This window comes from Rhinopithecus roxellana, chromosome 5 (genome assembly GCF_007565055.1).
Source record: "Rhinopithecus roxellana isolate Shanxi Qingling chromosome 5, ASM756505v1, whole genome shotgun sequence".
In the NCBI taxonomy this organism is placed as follows: domain Eukaryota; kingdom Metazoa; phylum Chordata; class Mammalia; order Primates; family Cercopithecidae; genus Rhinopithecus; species Rhinopithecus roxellana.
The window spans coordinates 78747520-78767449 of record NC_044553.1 but is presented as its reverse complement, the minus strand read 5'-3'; the positions used below and the strand labels follow the sequence as shown (position 1 = coordinate 78767449).

The window sequence follows — 19930 nt, the reverse complement described above, 5'->3', positions numbered from 1 at the left end:
CATGATTTTGACTCACTGCAACCTCCACCTGCTGGGTTCAAGCGATTCTCCTGCCTCAGCCTCCCAAGTAGCTGGGATCATAGGCACGAGCCACCATGCCTGGCTAATTTTGTATTTTTAGTAGAGAAGGGGTTTCTCCATGTTGGTTAGGCTGGTTTCGAACTCCCGATCTCAGGTGATCCACCCACCTTAGCCTCCCAAAGTGCTGGGATTATGGGCGTGAGCCACCACACCCAGCTGAAAAAAAAAATATGTTAACATGTTTAAAGAAGTGTAAAACGGGCCAAGCACGGTAGCTCACAGCTGTAATCCCAGCACTTTGGGAAGCCAAATGGGTGGATCACTTGAAGTTAAGAGTTTGAGACCAGCCTGGCCAACATGGTGAAACCCCGTTTGTACTAAAAATATAAAACTTAGCCAAGTGTGGTGATGTGTGCCTGTGATTCCAGCTACTTGGGAGGCTGAGGCAGGATAATCACTTGAACTCGAGAGGTGGAAGTTGCAGTGAACCGAGATGGTGCCACTGCACTCCAACCTGGGCAACAGAGCAAGACCTCATCTGAAAAAAAAAAAAAAAAAAAAGAACTGTAAAATGATACTGAAAATATGGCAAAGAAACTAATTAAATTAATTAGGCATATTTGAAGATGAACCAAATAAAACTTCCAGGAATGAAACTATAATTATTAAGATTTAAAACCTCAAAAGAGGTTGGGTGTGGCGGCTCACACCTGTAATCCCAGCTCTTTGGGAGGCTGAGACAGATAGATCACTTGGGGCCAGAAGTTTGAGACCAGCCTGGCGAACATGGTGAAACTCTGTCTCTACCAAAAATACAAAAATTAGCCGGGCGTAGTAGCAGGCACCTGTAATCCCAGCTATTCGGGAGGCTGAGGCATGAGAATCACTTGAACCTGGGAGGCGGAGGTTGCAGTAAGCCAAGGTCGTGCCACCACACTCCAGCCTGGATGACAGAGCGAGACTCCGTCTCAAAAAAAAAAAAAAGAAAGAAATTACTAAGAATTCACCAAAGAATGAAAAAATGGTGAAATATGAAAGAGAAGTTAAGAGACATGGAAGAGGGGGTTGGGCACAGTGGCTCACACCTGTAATCCCAGCACTTTGGGAGGCCAAGGCAGGCGGATCACGAGGTCAGGAGATCGAGACCATCCTGGCTAACACAGTGAAACCCCGTCTCTACTAAAAATACAAAAAAATTATCCGGGCATGGTGGTGGGCGCCTGTAGTCCCAGCTACTTGGGAGGTTGAGGCAGGAGAATGGGGTAAACCCGGGAGGTGGAGCTTGCAGTGAGCCAAGATTGTGCCACTGCCCTCCAGCCTGGGTGATAGAGCGAGACTCCATCTCAAAAAAAAAAAAAAGACATGGAAGAAATTCAACATTTATTCCTGATAAAAAACCTCTCAGCAAACTAAGAATTAAAAGGAATTCCTCAACTCAATGATAGACATTCACAAAAACCCTACATCTACTGTCATATTTTATGGTAAGAAACTGAATTCTTTCACTCTAAGTTCAGGAAGAAGCAAGGATACCCCCTCTTAACACACCCATCCAGTATTTCACTAGAAGCCCTAATCAGTGCAAGAAGTCAAGAAAAACAAATAAAAGGCCTACAGACTGGCAAAGAAGAAACAAACCTATTTCTGTTAGCAGAATACATAATTGTCTTTACAGAAAATCACAAAGAATCTACAAAAAAGCTCCTATAATAAATAAATGAGTTAAGCAAAGTTATGGGAGATGAGGTCAACATCAACACAGAAAAATCAATTGTGCCAGTGGGGCTATGGGTGGCCCCTTTTCTCCTCAGTCAGGGCTGGAGGCCAAGATCAGCCTTAGAGGATTATCAGGGCTGCCACAAGCTGGGCAGCATGGTTTTCCTACCTCAGACATTTGTAGAAGAAAAAAAAAATCAGTTGTATTCCTATAGATTAGCAATACACAAATAAATCGGAAATTTTGAAAAGTACCATTTAGAATTGCATAAGAAACAGATTCACACTTTGTATAAATCTAATGAAACATGTGCAAGAGGAGTATGCTGAAAACAAAACAAAAACTGATGAGAGAAACTAAAAAATATCTACATAAACATTTATAAAGTAGAAAAATCAATATGGTTATGTGATAAACTCTTCCCAATGCAATCAATAGAGTTAGTGCAATACCAGTCAAAATCCCAACAGAGTGTCAGGTATGGTGGCTCACACCTATAATCCAAACACTTTGGGAGAGCAAGGTGGGCAGATCACTTGAGGCCAGGAGTTCAAGACCAGTCAAGTGATCTGCTCTGTCACCCAGGCTAGAGTGCAGTGGCATGATCTCAGCTCACTGCAACCTCTGCTTCCCGAGTTCAAGCGATTCTCCTGCCACATCCTCGAGCAGCTGGGATTACAGGTGCACACCATCACTCCTGGGTAATTTTTGTATTTTTAGTAGAGGCGGGATTTCACCGTGTTGACCAGGCTAGTCTTGAACTCCTGACCTCAGGTGATTTGCCTGCTTCGGCCTCCCAAAGTACTGGGATTACAGACGTGAGTGACTGTGCCCAGCCTTAGAAGGAAATTTGTAATTTAAATAATTGAAATGCTTATGCTGCAATGGGAGAAAAATCAAATATCAATAATCTAAGCCTCCACCTCAAGTAGTTCAAAAAAGAAAAGGGGCCGGGCGCGGTGGCTCAAGCCTGTAATCCCAGCACTTTGGGAGGCCGAGACGGGCGGATCACGAGGTCAGAAGATCGAGACCATCCTGGCTAATATGGTGAAACCCCGTCTCTACTAAAAAATACAAAAAACTAGCCAGGCGACGAGGCGGGCGCCTGTAGTCCCAGCTACTCGGGAGGCTGAGACAGGAGAATGGCTTGAACCCGGGAGGCGGAGCTTGCAGTGAGCTGAGAGCCGGCCACTGCACTCCAGCCTGGGCGGCAGACAAGACTCCGTCTCAAAAAAAAAAAAAAAAAGAAAAGGAAATCAAACTCAAAGTAAGAAGGACATAACAAAGATTAGAGCAGAAATCAATGAAATAGAAAAAAACAACAGAGAAAATTAATAAAACCAAAAGTTGGGTTTTTTTGTTCTGTGTTTTTTTGAGACAGAGTCTCACTCTGTCTCCCAGACTGGAGTGCAGTGGCGCGCGTCCTGCCTCAGCCTCCGAATTAGCTGGGACTACAGGCGCCTGCCACCACGTCTGGCTAATTTTTTTTGTATTTTTAGTAGAGACGGAGTTTCACCATGTTAGCCAGGATGGTCTTGATCTCCTGATCTCGTGATCTACCCGCCTCAGCCTCCCAAAGTGCTGGGATTACAGGCGTGAGTCACGGCGCTCAGTCTTTTGTTTTTGTTTGTTTTTGAGATGAAGTCTCACTCTGTCGCCAGGCTGGAGTGCAGCAACGCAATCTCGGCTCATTACAACCTCCGTCTCCCAGGTTCAAGTGATTCTCCTGCCTCAGCCTCCCAAGTAGCTGGGACTATGGGCGCCCGCCACCACGCCCAGCTAATTTTTGTATTTTTGGTGGAGACGGGGTTTCACCATGTTGGCCAGAATGGTCTCAATCTCTTGATCTTGTGATCCGCCTGCCTCAGCTTCCCAAAGTCCTGGGGCTACATGCATGAGCCACTGCACCTGACCCAAAAGTTTTGTTGTTGCTGTTGTTGTTGTTGTTAATGATCAACAAAATTGACAAGCTTTAATAGAGACCAAGAAAAAGACAAAGAATACACAAATTACCAAAATCAGCAATAAAAAAGGGGACTTCACAATAGACTATTTACCAAACAACTATGGCTAACTTAATACTTAATGGTGCAGACTGAATGTTTTTCTCCTAAGATAATGAAAAAGACAAGGACATTCTCTCTCCCCACTCCTATTCAACATTACCCTGGAATTTCAAGCCAGTGAAGTCAGGGAAGGAAAAGAAAACAAAGGCATGTAGGTTGGAAAATAATAAGTAAAAATGTCTTTAATTGCAGAAGACATGTATATAGATAATTCTATGGAGTATATTTTATTTAATTTTTCTAGAGATGAGGGTGTCACTACATTGCCCAGGCTGGTCTTGAACTCCTGAGCTCAAGAGATCCTCCCACCTCAGCCTCCCAAAGTGCTGGGATTACAGGTGTGAGCCACCACACCTGGCCCTGTGGAATGCATTTTAAGAACTAATAGAACTAATAAGCAAATGTAGCAGGGTCACAGTGTGCAAGATCAATATATATGATCAAAAAACTCTCACAAAGAAAAAAATAGGGATGATTTCACTAGTGAATTTTAAAACAGGTGAAGAAGAATGAACTCCAATTCTCCATAAAGTCTTCCAAAAATTAGAAGAGGAAAGAATACTTTCCAACTTATTCTATGAGGCCAGTTATTATTCTGATACCAAAATCAGAGAGACATCATAACAAAAACAGAAGCAAAAATTCTACAGACAATATCCCTTGTCAATATAGATATAGAAATCTTTAACAAAATACTATCTAACTGAATCCAGCAACATATGAATAAGATTGACCAAGTGGAATTTTTCCCAAGAATGCAAGTTTGGCTGGACTTATGAAAATGAATCAATTCAATGCACCATATTAGCAAAATAAGGAAGAAAACCACAAGATCCTTTCAATGATGCAGAAACAGAATTTGACAAAATTCAACACTCTTTTATGATAAAGACACTCAGCAAACTAGGAGTAGAAGGGAACTTCCTCAACCTGTTAAGGTTCACCTATGAAAAACCCAACACCAACTTCATACTTAATGGTGAAAAACTGAAACCTCCCCCTAAGATCAGGAGCCAGAGAAGGATGTCCACTCTCACCACTTTTATTCAACATTGTACTAGAGATTCAACCAGAACAGTTAGCCAGGGCAACTAAAATTTAATTTCAAATCTCACTGAAATTTGGATGGAGGAAGTAAAGCTATCTCTATTTGCAGAGCATATGATCTTGAAAGAGAAAATCCTAAGGAATCCACTAAAAACAACTACTAGAATGAATGAATTCAATCAGTTTGAGGAGTATAATATCAATATATAAAAGTCAACCACATTTCTTTATGCTAGCAATGAACAATATGAAAAATGAAATTAAGAAAATAATTATATATACAATAGCATCAAAAAGAATAAAATGCTAAGTGTTGGGAGAGAAGCTGAGGCAGGGCTTGGAACATGTCCAGGGTCCAGGGTCTACAACCCCTCCTGGCCTTTGGAATGTGTCTAGATTTGCTGGCTCCTTGCTTGTAGCACTCCCATTATCCCAAGTAGCCATATGTTTCAAAGAAAATGCTAAACCATCACAGCTGTAGCTCATTCACTTGCTACACTGCTTCCTTTCAACCCCTACATCCTTACCACCTGTTTCTTTGTTTGATCATCAATAAATAGTGTGGGCTCCCAGAGCTTGGGGCCTTCACAGCCTCCACCCTAGCTTTGGCCCCTTGGTCCCACTTTCTCTCTTGTCTTTTCTCATTCCTTTGATTCCGACGGACTTCGTAGCCCCCACGGCCTGGTGTTGGGTCTGATCACCCCAACAACTTAGGAATAAAATTGGCTGTTTATTATGTTATATTCTTTGAGAGTCTTTGGCCATAATTAGTCAGAAATCTATTAAAAATGAGGTACCTGAGGAGAAATGAAAGTAGAAAGAGAAAGATTTGGATGCAAGTAAAGCTCTTAAAAGGCCCCACGTTGAAGGTTCCCAGCATCTGAAAAGAGTCTTAGGACTCAAGGATAAAGCAGATCATGAAATAGCACACCTAATAAATAACACAGAGGCTAATAATAAAATTCTTTAAAAAAAAAAATCATTTTGGAGGCCAGACATGGCAGCTCACACCTGTAATCCCAGCACTTTGGAAGGCCAAGGAGGGTGGATCACTTGAGCTCAGGAGTTAGAGACCAGCCCTAGCCAACATGGTGAAATCCTGTCTCTACTAAAAATACAAAAATCAGCTGGGTGTGTTGGTGGGTGCCTGTAATCCCAGCTACTTGGGAGGCTGAGGAAGGAGAATTGCTTGAACCTGGGAGGCGGACGTTGCACCATCGCACTCCAGCCTGAGGACTAGAAGTTTCCCAGCTAAAAGGGATGTCCCCTCAGTGTGTCTTATCAGTGAATAAAAAGCATCCACCCTGTCACCAGCAAGTCCTCTACTCAGCAAGAACTGACCCAAGTCTGGGAGAGCAACCAATTCAAATGTGCAGGGCTGGAGCTTGTGAGCACAGCTACTGTTTTCCATCGCACGTCTTCATCTCAGTAGTAACAAGGCCACTCCCAGGGAACTTGTGTCAGGGATCCCAAGGTGAAGCAGCACAGATGTCTACAAACTGTATAGTGACAGTGGCTCAGAGCCTCCAGACTCCTAGCTCCGCATGGTGGCCTTCTGCCTTCAACAACTCGCTGGGCCTCATGAAGATGCCTTCCATGGCTTTCCAGCTGTTGTTCTGGCTTGGCTAGGCCAGGCCATGCATCTCTTTTTGCCCACTGATGGGTCCACCATATTGTTCTCCTATGACAGACAGCGGTTCCTCAGTGGAAGAATGTTTGAACCACCCTCACCATCTCTCACCCAGTGGGGCCCATTACAGAGTATGGTCCAGTCATCCAGGTGACTACCTTCACCTTCCTCACCAAAAGCACTCACTTCCTGGTTTTCAGAAAGGTGTGGAGGTTTCAGCCAGTGTTGACATGTGTCAGCCGAATGGGCTGGCAGCACTTGATGGGGGTTCCCCTCTCACCAGCTGTGGTGAACTTACCCCGGTATTCTCCAGTAACTGTTGCTCTCATTCATGGAGGTTACACCTGTCACTGACTGCTGCCCACTACCTGACCCATAGAGCACATCGTGTGAGTGCAGTTGGACATTGTAGCACATTTTGAGCAGCTTCACCATAGAGCCGCAAGTAACAGCCAGATTGGATGTTCTCACGGTGCTCCACAAACCCCCGAACAGCAGTAGCGGAACCACAGCCATCCTAGCTGGATTCGGAGACCCAGATCTTCCAGGAATATTTTTTTTTTTTAAAGAAAGGCAAAACATATGCTCTGAAAACTAAAACATTTGTTTAAAGGAATTAAAGATTGGCAGGACCCTGTGACTCATGTCTGTTATCCCAGCATTTGGGGAGGCAAAGGTGGGAGGATTGTTGAGCCTAGGAGTTCAAGAACAGCCTGGACAACATGGTGAGGCCCATCTCTACAAAAAACTAAAAAATTAGGCCGGGGTGGTGGCCTATACTTGTAGTCCCAGCTATTCGGGAGGCCGAGGGTGGCGGATTGCTTGAGCCTGGGAAGTCGAGGCTGCAGTAAGCTGTGATTGTGCCACTGCCCACCAGCCTGGGCAACAGAATGAGACCCTGTCTCAAAAAAAAAAAAAAAAAAAAAAGGGTAGCACAGTGGCTCACACCTGCAATCCCAGCTACTTGAGAGGCTGAGGCAGGAGAATTGCTTGAACCCAGGAGGCGGAGGTTGCAGTGAGCCGAGATCGCACCACTGTACCCAGACTGGGTGACAGAGCAAGACTCCATCTCAGGGGGAAAAAAAATACAAAAATTATCTGGGTGTGGTGGTGCTAGTCCCAGCTCCTTGGGAGGCTGAGGCACAAAAGTCCCTTGAACCTGGGAGGTGGAGGTTGCAGTAAGCCAAGATCATGCCACTGCACTCCAGCCTGGGCAAGAAAGCAAGACTCTACCTCAAAAAAAAAAAAAAAAAAAAAAAAGAGAGAGAGAGAGAATCTGAGCCAGATGAGCATCAGACCTCTCAACAGCAATATTAGAAACTGGAAGTTTATGAAACAATGCCTTAAAGTTGCTGAGGGAAAATCATTATATACCCAGCCAAAGTATCAATCCAGTGTGAGGATAGAATATAGACATTTTCAGACATGCAAAGTTAAAAAAATTGTCTTCCATGAAAACTTCGTCAGGAAGGAGCTGGAGGATGTGCTCCACACTAGAAGGGCATAAACCAAGAAAGAAGAAATGGAACCCAGGAAAATCAGAGATCCAGAGGAAAGAGAAGAAATGACGTTGCAGAATGCTGGCAAAGGAAAGCCATGCTGGACGTGGTGGTGGGCGCCTGTAGTCCCAGCCACGTTGCAGAATGCTGGCTAAGGATGACGACTGTGCTGTTGATCTGAAAAGCTTCAGGTTCAGATGGAGGCAGGAGAACTGAGGGCTCCAGAAATGGTGTCGCAAGGAAAAAAAAATTAAGGAACTGGAACTCATAGTGAAAATGAGTATTGAGAATCATCTTACTGGGCTTTCGCAGAAGATCTAATCATGGGTCAAAGAAAATAAGCAAGTGAAAAAAATGAGACAATGATTAACTCTGTCGGGGAAAGGAGATTGAAAAAGATAGTATATTAGTTGCAGCCGGGCGTGGTGGCTCATGCCTGTAATCCCAGCACTTTGGGAGGCCGAGGAGGGTGGATCACGAGGTCAGCAGATCGAGATCATCCTGGCTAACACAGTGAAACCCCGTCTGTACTAAAAATACAAAAACTTAGCTGGGTGTGGTGGCAGGCACCTGTAGTCCCAGCTACTCGGGAGGCTGAGGCAGGAGAATGGCGTGAACCCAGGAGGCGCAGCTTGCAGTGAGGAGTGAGATCGTGCCACTACACTCCAGCCTGGACAACAGAGTGAGACTCCATCTCAAAAAAAAAAAAAAGATAGTATATTAGTTGGTTCAGCCATAAACACTTTTTAGTGACTGTGAATGTAACTAAGAGTTGTGGTGGTATGATATTGAAAGGAGAACAGAAAGACTGTAAGCGAACCTCCTCTGTCACAATAGGGAGCCCTAGAGACAGCATCTAAATTGGACCTCTTGGGAGAAAACCAGAATTGAAATCAATGCTTTATTTAGGAAGTAAAAACCAGAAGAAACAACTGAATAAGTTGAAATGGTTGCCTTTGGCGAGCAGGCTGACGTGGGGTAAAAAGCGTGCTATTTTTGTTGTAATCCTTTAGCATTCTCTGACTGTAAATACTCTGTACACATTATTTTGGGGAATAAAAACTGACCTGAAGACCTGTGAGGAGAAACCATGACAACAATAAGGCTGTTTCCTTTTGAGATTTTCCTGTCTGAAGCAATTCTCCTTTGGAAAGTGAGCAAACAACCCCTCCCCATTTTTTCCGCTGTCTCATGAAGTGCATTTTCACTCCTATCATAATCTTGGGAGGCAGGTATTGACAAGGGTTCTTGGTGCTTTGTGAAATATTAACTTGCATGTTGGTGACTCAGAGCAAGACTCTATCTCAAAGGCAGGACAGAAGTAAAAATTCCCACTTTTAAAATTTTTATCATTATATTTTTCAGAGACAAGGTTACACTGTGTCACCCAGGATGGTGCTCAGTAGCCCAATTGTAGCTCACTGCAATCTTGAATTACTGGGCACAGGTGATCCTCTTACCTCACCCGCCCAAGTAGCCAGGACTACAGGCGCACCCCACCATGCCCAGCTAACTTTCTAATTTTTTATAGAGACAGGGTCTTACTGTGTTGCCCAGGCTTGTCTCAAATCTCCTGGGTTCAATCTGTCCTCCTGCCTTGGCCTCCCAAAGTGCTGGATTAGTGTTGTAAGCCACTGTGCCTAATATTCCCTTTTCTTTTTTTTGAGACAGAGTCTCGATCTGTTGCCAGGCTGGAGTGCAATGGCATGATCTCAGCTCACTGCAACCTCCACTTCCTGGGTTCAAGTGATTCTCCTGCCTCAGCCTCCCAAGTAGCTGGGACTACAGGCGTGAGCCACCACGCCCAGCTAATTTTTTGTTTGTTTGTTTGAGACGGAGTCTCGCTCTGTTGCCCAGGCTGGAGTGCAGTGGCACGATCTCAGTTCACTGCAAGCTCCGCCCCCCGGGTTCACGCCATTCTCCTGCCTCAGTCTCCGGAGTAGCTGGGACTACAGGCGCCCACCACCATGCCCAGCTAATTTTTTGTATTGTTGATAGAGACGGGGTTTCACTGTGTTAGGCAGGATGGTCTCGATCTCCTGACCTTGTGATCCACCCGCCACGGCCTCCCAAAGTCCTGGGATTACAGGCGTGAGCCACAGCATCCGGCCTTTAATTTTTGTATTTTTAGTAGACAAGGGGTTTCACCATGTTGGTCAGGATGGTCTCAATCTTTTGACCTCATTATCTGCCTGTCTTGGCCTCCCAAAGTGCTGAGATTACAGGCATGAGTCGCCGTGCCCAGCCTAATATTCCCATTTTACAAACAAGACAACATAGACCTCAAAAAGGGAAGTAACTCTGGATCCAAAGTCACACAGCCAGTGAGTGGCAGAGCTGGAGTCCTGACTCCCTGTCCTGTTTTCACACAGCTGGCCTCAGGCCCAGGGACCTCTTGACCTTCATGCTTCCACTTCGCCCCTCTCTCCCAGCTGACCCCACCTTGCCTTCAGACACTTTCCACAACGTCCCTGGCCCTGAGCCCCACCCGGAGAGGATCCTTAATGTGAGCTATAGGCTGAGCCCAGAATCTCGTCACAGACTGAGCTATCATCCTGATCACTCACTAAGCCCTGATCCTGCCACAGAATGATTCTTGGTCCTGGTCCTAGATAAAGCACTGAACGTGGTCATAGACTGAGCCCTGATGCTGGTCACAGACTGAGCCCCAGCGCCTTGCCACCAGCTCCCTTAATAATGTATACAATAGGCTGGGCGCGATGGCTCACGCCTGTAATCCCAGCACTTTGGGAGGCCAAGGCGAGCGGAACATGAGGTCAGGAGATCAAGACCATCCTGGCTAACACAGTGAAACCCCATCTCTCCTAAAAATACAAAAAAAATTAGCTGGGCATGGTGGCGGGTGCCTGTAGTCCCAGATACTCGGGAGGCTGAGGCAGGAAAATGGTTTGAAACTGGGAGGCGGAGCTTGCAGTAAACCAAGATCGCACCACTGCACTCCAGCCTGGGAGACAGCGAGACTCTGTCCCAAAATAATAATCATAATAATAATGTATACAATTAAACACAAGTTGGGCCTGGCACAGAAGACATGGATGACTGGGTACCATCCCTCTCCAGTGTTGCAGAAATCCTGTCTCAGGGACAGAGGTGGTATGACTGTAGCCTGGCTAGATGCTCTGGCGTCATTTCCCTCCATCCTCCACCAGAATTTATGCCACAGCTTGTGCCCATTCATTTCTGTCCCCTGCCACTGCCCTCCCTGTGCGGGTGGGGGTTTGGGCAGCCCATGGTAATAAGCACGGAGCAGGGGTTGTCTGTAATGAGTCATTCTTGCTCAGAACGAAGCATTCCAGCGTGGACAGCACTTGTCCTGGCTCCCCTGCTACAGAAATCACTGTTCCCCACCCTAGACCCTTCCCCTCACCCCTTGCCAGGCCAGCATTCTCCAATATGATTTCCAGGAGCTTCCAGAATGCTGGCTTGTTATAGCTGCTGCCCTGCTCTGAGTGACCATCATCTCCTTCGAGCAGTCCTCTGTGTCAGGTGGGAAGCCGGGCCAACTTCTGACCACCCTCAGCTCTTGTCAGCCCACGAGAGGTGGAAGGTCAAGGGAGGGGCTGGGAAGGTGCTGGAGCTGGGCAACTTGGAGGCGAGAAAGCAAGGAGACAGAAGGGGGCAGGTGTCACTGTATCACTGAGTCATAAAATGTCAGGGCAGGCGGGAAGTGGAAGGACTGGCCCTCCTCCGCTCTCCCTTGCTAGGCAGATGGAGAACTGAGGCCCAAGATCCTACAGTGACTTAAGAGACAAATGGGGTCTCACGTGTGGATTCCTGATACCAAAGAACAGCAGACCCTATAGCTCCAGAGGCCAGAGGAGGACCCTAAGGGAAGGAAGATCTCGCTAATTATTTAAGTTGCCCAGCCCAGGGACCTCTGGTTGGAGGGGCACAGGGCTGTGAGTTCCCCATGGCCAGGGGACTGTAGCCAGCACAGTCACAGTATGGGGGTGCAGCCCAACCCTGCCGGGGTCGGAGATTGGTTACTTTCTTGGTCACATTTCCTTTTGTGGGTTTGGAACCCAGATGTGCTCCCCACACGGGATCTTGGGGTCCCAGAAGGGCCTGTTCTCCCTTCTACGCCCTCCAGATCTAGCACAGTTCCTCTGGGCGGTTCCAGGGTTCTGCCGCTGCCGCTGCCTGGTCACAAGGCACTCAGGACGTAGGAGGCATCTAGACCCACAGTCAGAGTATGTATTTGGGGAGGGAAATTGGGAGAGGGTCCAGCCGAGTAGGGGCTGCTTGTTAGAACAGACTGGGTCTGAGAAAATCATGGTAGACAGGTGGGGACCCCTCTCCAAGCCAAGGGGGTGTGGGCTGTGGTTTTCAGGCGCTTGGGCCCTTGCCTTGCTGCTGTGCCCCACTGCTGAACTCCACGGCCCACACACCCCACAAAACCAAAGCCAGCTTTCGGGGCCCTGGTGGCTGTGTCTCCCTGGGCCTATATCTCCCCACCCCGGTGGTTTACGTGCCTCTGTACCACGAGCCTGGCCGCTCTCTGAAAGCCGAGTGTTGTGGAGTGGGTTCCTCGGGAAGTGGATGTGGACTCGGAGTTACCGTGAGGGATGTCTGTTAGGGAGAGCTCTTGCAGACCGTGCCTGGAGAAGGGAGGGCAAAGAGGCCAAATTGGGCAGAGGGAGAAGAAGTCGAGCTGCCAGACAGGCCCAACCCCAGTCTCTGCTGCCTCACTGGGAGCTCCAAATGACCTGTCACCACCCTGCACGGGGCTTAAATAGCCGGGCCTGAATTAGTACCCAGCTGGATTAGTCCTTGGATACGAGGCTGCCCAGAGAAAGGCATGGGAGGCCGAGGCGGAGGAGGCAAATCTCTGCAGCTGAGGGCAATCCCTGGAGAGCTAAGGACCCATGACCCTCCCGCCGCCAGGGCCAGTCCTTCCTGAGGTACATCTGGACATCGTGTCTCTGTGTCTACCATCCTGGGTTTTAGTGGGTTGTTGAGAGACGCTTGTTGAATAAATGAATGCATAAATGAAATAAGCCCCTCACACATGTTGGCCTCACTCTCTTCGTCTATTGAATAGGGATAATACTTTCCATACTCATTCTGTGAGGGCCAAGCTCGTCGTAAACACCAAGTGCCATGGGCCTATGAGGCCTCCCCATCTGTCCGTCAGCTGAGGCCCCGAGGTTGGGGCTAGGACACGAAGGGGTGGGGTGGGCTTGGCAGTTCGTGGTTGCTGCTTCAGAGGAAACCACAGCTGCCTTTTGCTGGGGCAGTCAGTGAGGCCCAGGGGAGGGGAAGATTGCATGCAAGGCAGGCTGTGGGCACTGAGTCACCACCCAGATGAAAACCACAGCCTCAGGAGCCCAACGCCAAAGGACAGGTGGCAGGTGAGGTGCGGGTACCCGGACTGCTTCTTCACCTCAAGGTCCAGCCCTGTCCCATACTGCAAGGGCAGCATCTACTGTATGCAACAGGAGGGGCTGGCTCAGTCACAGATCTCTGAGCAACAGGACAGAGCAAGAGCTGAGTGACCCTGGGCAAACAGCCATCCCTCTCTGGCTCTCCCCTACCCCTGGGAAAATAGGCATAATTCTTGGGTTTGAGAAAATTCATCCATGATGTCATCATCTGAAGATTCTGCTCGTAGGATGCTTTTACCTCATCATTACAGTCTAGAGTGCTGCTGTTTCTCTCGTTGCATTCATCTACTGATTCCTCTAATAGCTGTGAAATGTCTTCCTCTGTCAGTTTCCTTCTCTTTTCTCTTTGTAGGAAAACGAACAATTCTGAATTCTTAACTGTGTGCAATGAAAGCTTAAAAAAAATAAAACAAAGATGATATCTCCGGACTTTTTACACTTTCTTGAAAGGTGGTTTAATGCTTTGGACAAGGCAATAAGAAAACTGAAAATTGGTGAAATAGCAATGACTCATGTCACTATTCAGTCATTCCTTTCAGGCAATTCCATCATTCTTCTGTTTTCTTACTATTTTAGTCTTTTTTTCAAAGCATGGTTGGGAATAATTGATGAGTAACGATGAAATAGTTCCTGAGAGAATACCATAGCAAAATGTTTCATGATACAGGAAAAATAAGATCATGAAGATCTCATAACATATTTTAGATTTACAAATGATCCAGTGGATCCATGTGATAATTACAAGATAAAGTAAGCTTTTTTTATTTTTTTGAGGCAGGGTCTCCTCTGTTATCCAGGCTGGTGCAGTGGCTCACTGCAACTTCCGCCTCCTAGGCTTAGTATTCCTCCCACCTCAGCCTCCTGAGTAGCTGGGAGTACAGGGGTGCGCCACCACGCCCAACTAATTTTTGTATTTTTTTCTTTTTTTTTTTTTTTTTTTTTGTTGAGAAGGAGTCTTGCTCTGTTGCCCAGGCTGGAGTGCAGTGGCGTGATCTTGGCTCACTGCAAGCTCTGCTTCCTGGGTTCACACCATTCTCCTGCCTCAGCCTCTCAAGTAGCTGGGACTACGGACGCCCACCACCACACCTGGCTAATTTTTTGTATTTTTAGTAGAGACGAGGTTTCACCGTGTTAGCCAGGATGGTCTTGATCTCCTTACCTCGTGATCCGCCCGTCTTGGCCTCCCAAAGTGCTGGGATTACAGGTGTGAGCCACCTCGCCCGGCCAGTACTTTTTCATAGAGGCAGGGTTTCACCATGTTGCCCAGGCTGGTCTCCAACTCCTGAATTTAAGCGATCTGCCCTCCTAGGCCTCTGGAAATGCAGAAATACAGGCGTGAGGCACCACACCCAGCCCTTCATTCTTTTTTATTAAGAAAAAGGAAAAAAGTAGCCGGGTGCAGTCGTTCACGTCTGTAATCCCAGGACTTTGGGAGGCTGAGGCAGGAGGATTACCTGAGGTCAGGAGTTGGAGACCAGCCTGCCAACATGGTGAAACACTGTCTCTACTAACAACAATAAAAAAAAAAAAATTAGCTGGGCATGGTGTCAGGCACCTGTAATCCCAGTTACTCATGAGGCTGAGATAGGAGCATCACTTGAACCCGGGAGGTGAAGCTTGCAGTGAGCCAAGATTGTGCCATTGCACTCCAGCCTGGGCAACAAGAGCGAAACCCTATCTCAGGAAAAAAAAAAAAAGAAAGAAGGAAAGGAAGGAAGGAAGGTTGGTTAAAAATTCAAATTCAAATTGGGTCTAATGGAGTCTGAAGGTATATTGAGAGTTAAAATGAAATTCCCCAAGGAGGGCTTAGCTGAAGGTCCACCTCTCCCTGTGCCCAAATAGGGAGGAAAAAGTAGAGACTGTGACATTAAATAAGGCCCCACCAAATGACAAATTATAAGCAAAAAAATGCAGATAAACGCAAGTGAGGACAATATTGAGGACCCTGGCACTCCTGGTAATCATGGAATACGGGCTCCTTTGGGTGATGGGTAGTTCCAAGACAGCTGCCCCATCCTTCTTCTGGGGTCTCCCCTACAGCCCCTCTGGCTGGGAGACCCATGCCTGAAGGCTGTTATTGCTTCCTTCCTCCGTTCCCCAGCACTAACAGAATTCTCCTGTTGCCCAGTGGAGCCCCAAGGCTTGGCACACCAGCCATTCTGCTCTCGCTGCTGCAGGCAAGGGGCCCTCTGGCCACCCACGACGTCCCTGTGAATCATCCTAGAGCAAGGTCAGTGACAGGCCTGGCACTGCTGGGCACTGGGAGCCCCGAGGATTGCTTCCCACGTGGGTTTTTGTGTTTTTGTTTTTTTTTGAGACAGAGTCTTGCTCTGTCACCCAGGCTGGAGTGCAGTGGCGTAATCTCAGCTCACTGCAACTTCCGTCTCCTGGGTTCAAGAGATTCTCAAGCCTCAGCCTCCCGAGTAGCTGGGACCACACATGTGCACCATCGGCTTGGCTAATTTTTGTATTTTTAGTAGGGACGGGGTTTCACCATGTTGGCCAGGCTGGTCTCCAACTCCTGACCTCAAGTGATCCACCTGCCTCGGCCTCCCAAAGTATTGGGATTACAGGCATGAGCCACCATGCCCAGCCTCCCACATGGGTTTATCATCAATTTATAATAGCCTCACAAGTATTGGGGAAAACTGAGGCTCAGAGAAGGAATGGTGACTTGCCTGGGGTTCCCTAGCAAATCATTAACAGAGCAGGGTTCATAACCAGAGCTTCTGCTACCTGTTCAGAGCCTTGCCTTCCATGTATAGGCCAAGGAAGCTCATGCCTTCCAAGGGTGCAGGGGGCACAGGCTACTTGAGCTCACGGGACACCTTGGGGGCTTGGGTCCAGAAGATTTTCTTTCATGAGAAGAGACTGGATTATGCTTGTTCATGGGAGGTAGGAGAACCTATTTGTTAAGAGCTCAGGCTTAGGAGTTTACAGTATGTGGGTATTTATCCTGGCTGTACAACTTATTCCTGTGTAGCCCTCAGAAGGGAACCTAACCTCTCTGTGCCTTGGTTTCTTTACCCGTTGGGGAGGTGGGAGGTTGAGTCCTTTTGGATGCCAGATCAGCAGGTCCCTCGGGTTCCCTTGAGTCTGGGGGATTATAATCAGTAAGGGAGACAGGCCCTCACAGGACTCCAAGAGTAGGATCTGGACCTTGTCCAGGCCTGGACCCTGGGGCTGGAGAGTGGTACTGGGTGTGGGCACTATGGGGTCAGGACAACAGGGCGTGGTGAATGGTCCTATGACACTTCCTGAGCTCTCTCAGCATCCGCTCCCTTCCCTCACAAACACCCCACAACCACCCCGCATTTGTTAAGGTTTTTCTTGTCTTCCCAGCTTCCGCAAACTCATTTTTTCCATTTCCTCATCTCTCAGCTTCCTGGGCATGACCTCAGAGTCCAGACAGCTTTGTGGTCACTCTGAAACACACCCTTTCAACTTAGCCTCAACCACTCAAACCCCTCAGGGAGAAACCTGATTCCAGCCATGGCAGACTCATTGATCTTAGATTTACCCTACCATGGTAAACAACCATAAATACTGGGCAAAATAGAATATCCAACAACAGTTTGTAGGCACTGCACAGCAGCCAATGCAGGGTTATGATCATTGGAGAAGGAGTGCACATGAGGTGAGCCTCACTTTTTTTTTTTTTGAGACAGTGTCTCGCTCTGTCCCCCAAGCACGAGCCACCTCACCTGGACAAGCCTCACATTTAAATTGCTTTTTCCATGAAGCCATTTCCCAAACTCAGGTGCAAGGAAGTAGACCAAGCAGGAAGTCATAGTCTCAATGAGCCAACAAAGCAAATATCTGGCCGGGCGCGGTGGCTCATGCCTATAATCCCAGCACTTTGGGAGGCCTAGGCAGGCGGATCACGAGGTCAGGAGTTCGAGACCAGCCTGGCCAATATGCTGAAACCCCGTCTCTACTAAAAATACAAAAATTAGCTGGGCGTGGTGACGTGCACCTGTACTCCCAGCTACTCAGGAGACTGAGGCAGAAGAATCGCTTGAACCCAGGAGGCGGGGTTGCAGTGAGCCAAGATCGTGCCACTGCACTCCAGCCTGGGCGACAGAGCAAGACTCTGTCTCAAAAAAAAAAAAGAAAAAGAAAAATGCAAACATTAGCCGGGCATGGTGGTGGGTGCCTGTAATCCCAGCTATTCAGGAGGCTGAGGCAGAAGAATAGCTTGAAACCAGAAGGAGGAGGTTGCAGTGAGCTGAGATTGTGCCAGTGCACTCCACCCTGGGTGAGAGAGCAAGACTCAGTCTCAAAAAAGGAGGAGGGGAGGGGAGGGGAGAATCTGCAATTCAATTTGGAGTGCAGGTACCAGATCCCATCTGGTTCCTTGACTGACTCCTAATCTCTATGTGTTCAGGGTGAGTCTGAAAGATCCAGCAGGGAATAGGCATGGAGAAGTCAGAGAGCTGGCCATGACTTCAGCAGCCAAACAGGGCTGGAGGACTTTGGAATTCAGGCCCAGGCAAAGGGGAGAGATCTTTGTGAATACACCAGGGCTTCAGTTAGGATTTCGGAACAGCTACATACACCCCAGGAGTAAAGGCTATCCCCTAGGAGAAAGGGCAAAATTGAAATGACCGCCCTAACAAAGCCTAAAACCAAGCCTCTGTAGATACAGGTGACCCACTGGTAATTTAAATCCTCATCAAAACAAAACCTAACACTTTAACATAGTTTAGAGGAAAATAACATAATTCAGAGACTCTAAAATGTAGCAACTACAATAAAAAATTGCTAGATATGTGAAGAAGCAGGAAAAAGTGTCATGGCACATAACTGAAAAATAAAAGAGGTAATAGAAACAGACCCAGTGATGATCCAGATAGTGGATTTAATAAACAAGGGTTTAAAAATAAGTAAAATTAATATGTTAAGGAGACTAGAGCAAGAGATGCACAAAACATGTTAAAAGGCTGAGTACTTAAACAGAAAACTTTTTTTTTTTTTTTTTTTTTTTTTTTGAGACAGGGTCTCTCTCTGTTGCTCAGGCCAGAGTGCAGTGGTGCAAATCTCGCCTCACTGCAGCCTTGACCTCCCAGGCTCAAGTGATCCTCCCACCTCAGCCTCTAGAGTAGCTAGGACTACAGGTATGCACCACCATACCCAGATATTTTTTGTATTTTTTGTAGAGATGGGGTTTCACCATGTTGCCCAGGCTGGTCTCAAACTCCTGAGCTTAAGTGATCCACCCACCTCAGCCTCCCAAAGTGCTGGGATTACAGGCATGAGTCACTGCACCCAGCCAAAAAACTGACATTTTGGACTGCAAAATATATTTGAAATTAAGAACTCACTGGATAGGTTTAACAAGAGACTATATACAGCAGAAGGTGAGACTAGTGAACTTAAAGACTGGTCAATAGAAATTATTCAAATTGAAGCACAAAGCAAAAAGAATAATAGAAGGAAAAACAGAACTGAGTAAAAGAGATGCATCAGATATGCTCAAAAGGTCTAACATACGTGTTTGGAATTCCTTAAGGAGAGAAGAGAGGGAATAGGAGAGAAGCAGTATTTGAAGAAATAATGGGCTAGGCATGGTAGCTGACAACTGTATTCCAAGCACTTTGGGAGACTGAGGTGGGAGGATCACTTGAGCCCATGAGTTCAAGACCAGCCTAGCCAACATGGCAAAACCCCGTCTCTACAAAAAATACAAAAACTAGCCAGACTGTCCCACTCTACTCCAGCAACCTGGGCTACAGAATGAGACAAAGAAGGAAGGAAGGAAGGAAGGAAGGAAGGAAGGAAGGAAGGAAGGAAGGAAGGAAGGAAGGAAGGAAGGAAGGAAGGAAGGAAGGAAGGAGAAAGGAAAGAAAGGAAAGAAAAGAAAAAGAAGGCTGGGCAGTGACTCATCCCTGTAATTCCAACACTTTGGGAGGCCAAGGAGGGCAGATCACCTGACGTCAGGAGTTCAAGACCATTCTGGCAGAAATAGTGAAACCCTGTCTCGGCTAAAAATACAATTAGCCAGGCATGGTGGCACGTGCCTGTAAATCCTAGCTACTTGGGAGGCTGAGGCACAATCATCACTGAAACCCAGGAGGCAGAGGTTGCAGTGAGCCAAGATTGCACCACTGCACTTCAGCCTGGGTGACAGAGTGAGGCTCTGCCTTAACGGAAAAAAAAAAAGAAAAGAAAAGAAAAAGAAATAATGGCTGAGAATTCCACAAATATGATGAAAGGCATCAAGCCATAGATTCAAGAATATCAATGAGCTCCAAGCAGAGTAAGCATAAAGTACACTTAGCCTCATCATAGTTAAATTGCTGAAAATCAAAGACAAAGTAGAAAGTCTTAAAATAAATCATATTTTAAAAGAGAGAGAGAGACAGAGATAACCAACAATACAATTGATGGCAGACTATGGAAGCCAGAAAATAATGAAATGACATCTTTAAAATGCTAAAAAGGGCTGGGTACAGTGGCTCACGCATGTGATCCCGACACTTTGGAGGCTGAGGCAGGCAGATCACTTGAGGTTAGGAGTTTGAGACCAGCCTGGCCAACATGGC

At 47.0% G+C, this 19930-nt stretch overlaps 1 non-coding gene and 1 pseudogene across 1 annotated transcript; one reads left to right on the top strand and one right to left on the bottom strand.

The window, feature by feature from the left end:
* Positions 1-1793: 1793 nt before the first annotated feature.
* Positions 1794-1917, top strand: LOC115898034. Its single transcript, XR_004057796.1, has one exon.
* A 4451-nt stretch (positions 1918-6368) lies between these two features.
* Positions 6369-6997, bottom strand: LOC104672171 (annotated as a pseudogene).
* Between the last annotated feature and the right edge of the window lie 12933 nt (positions 6998-19930).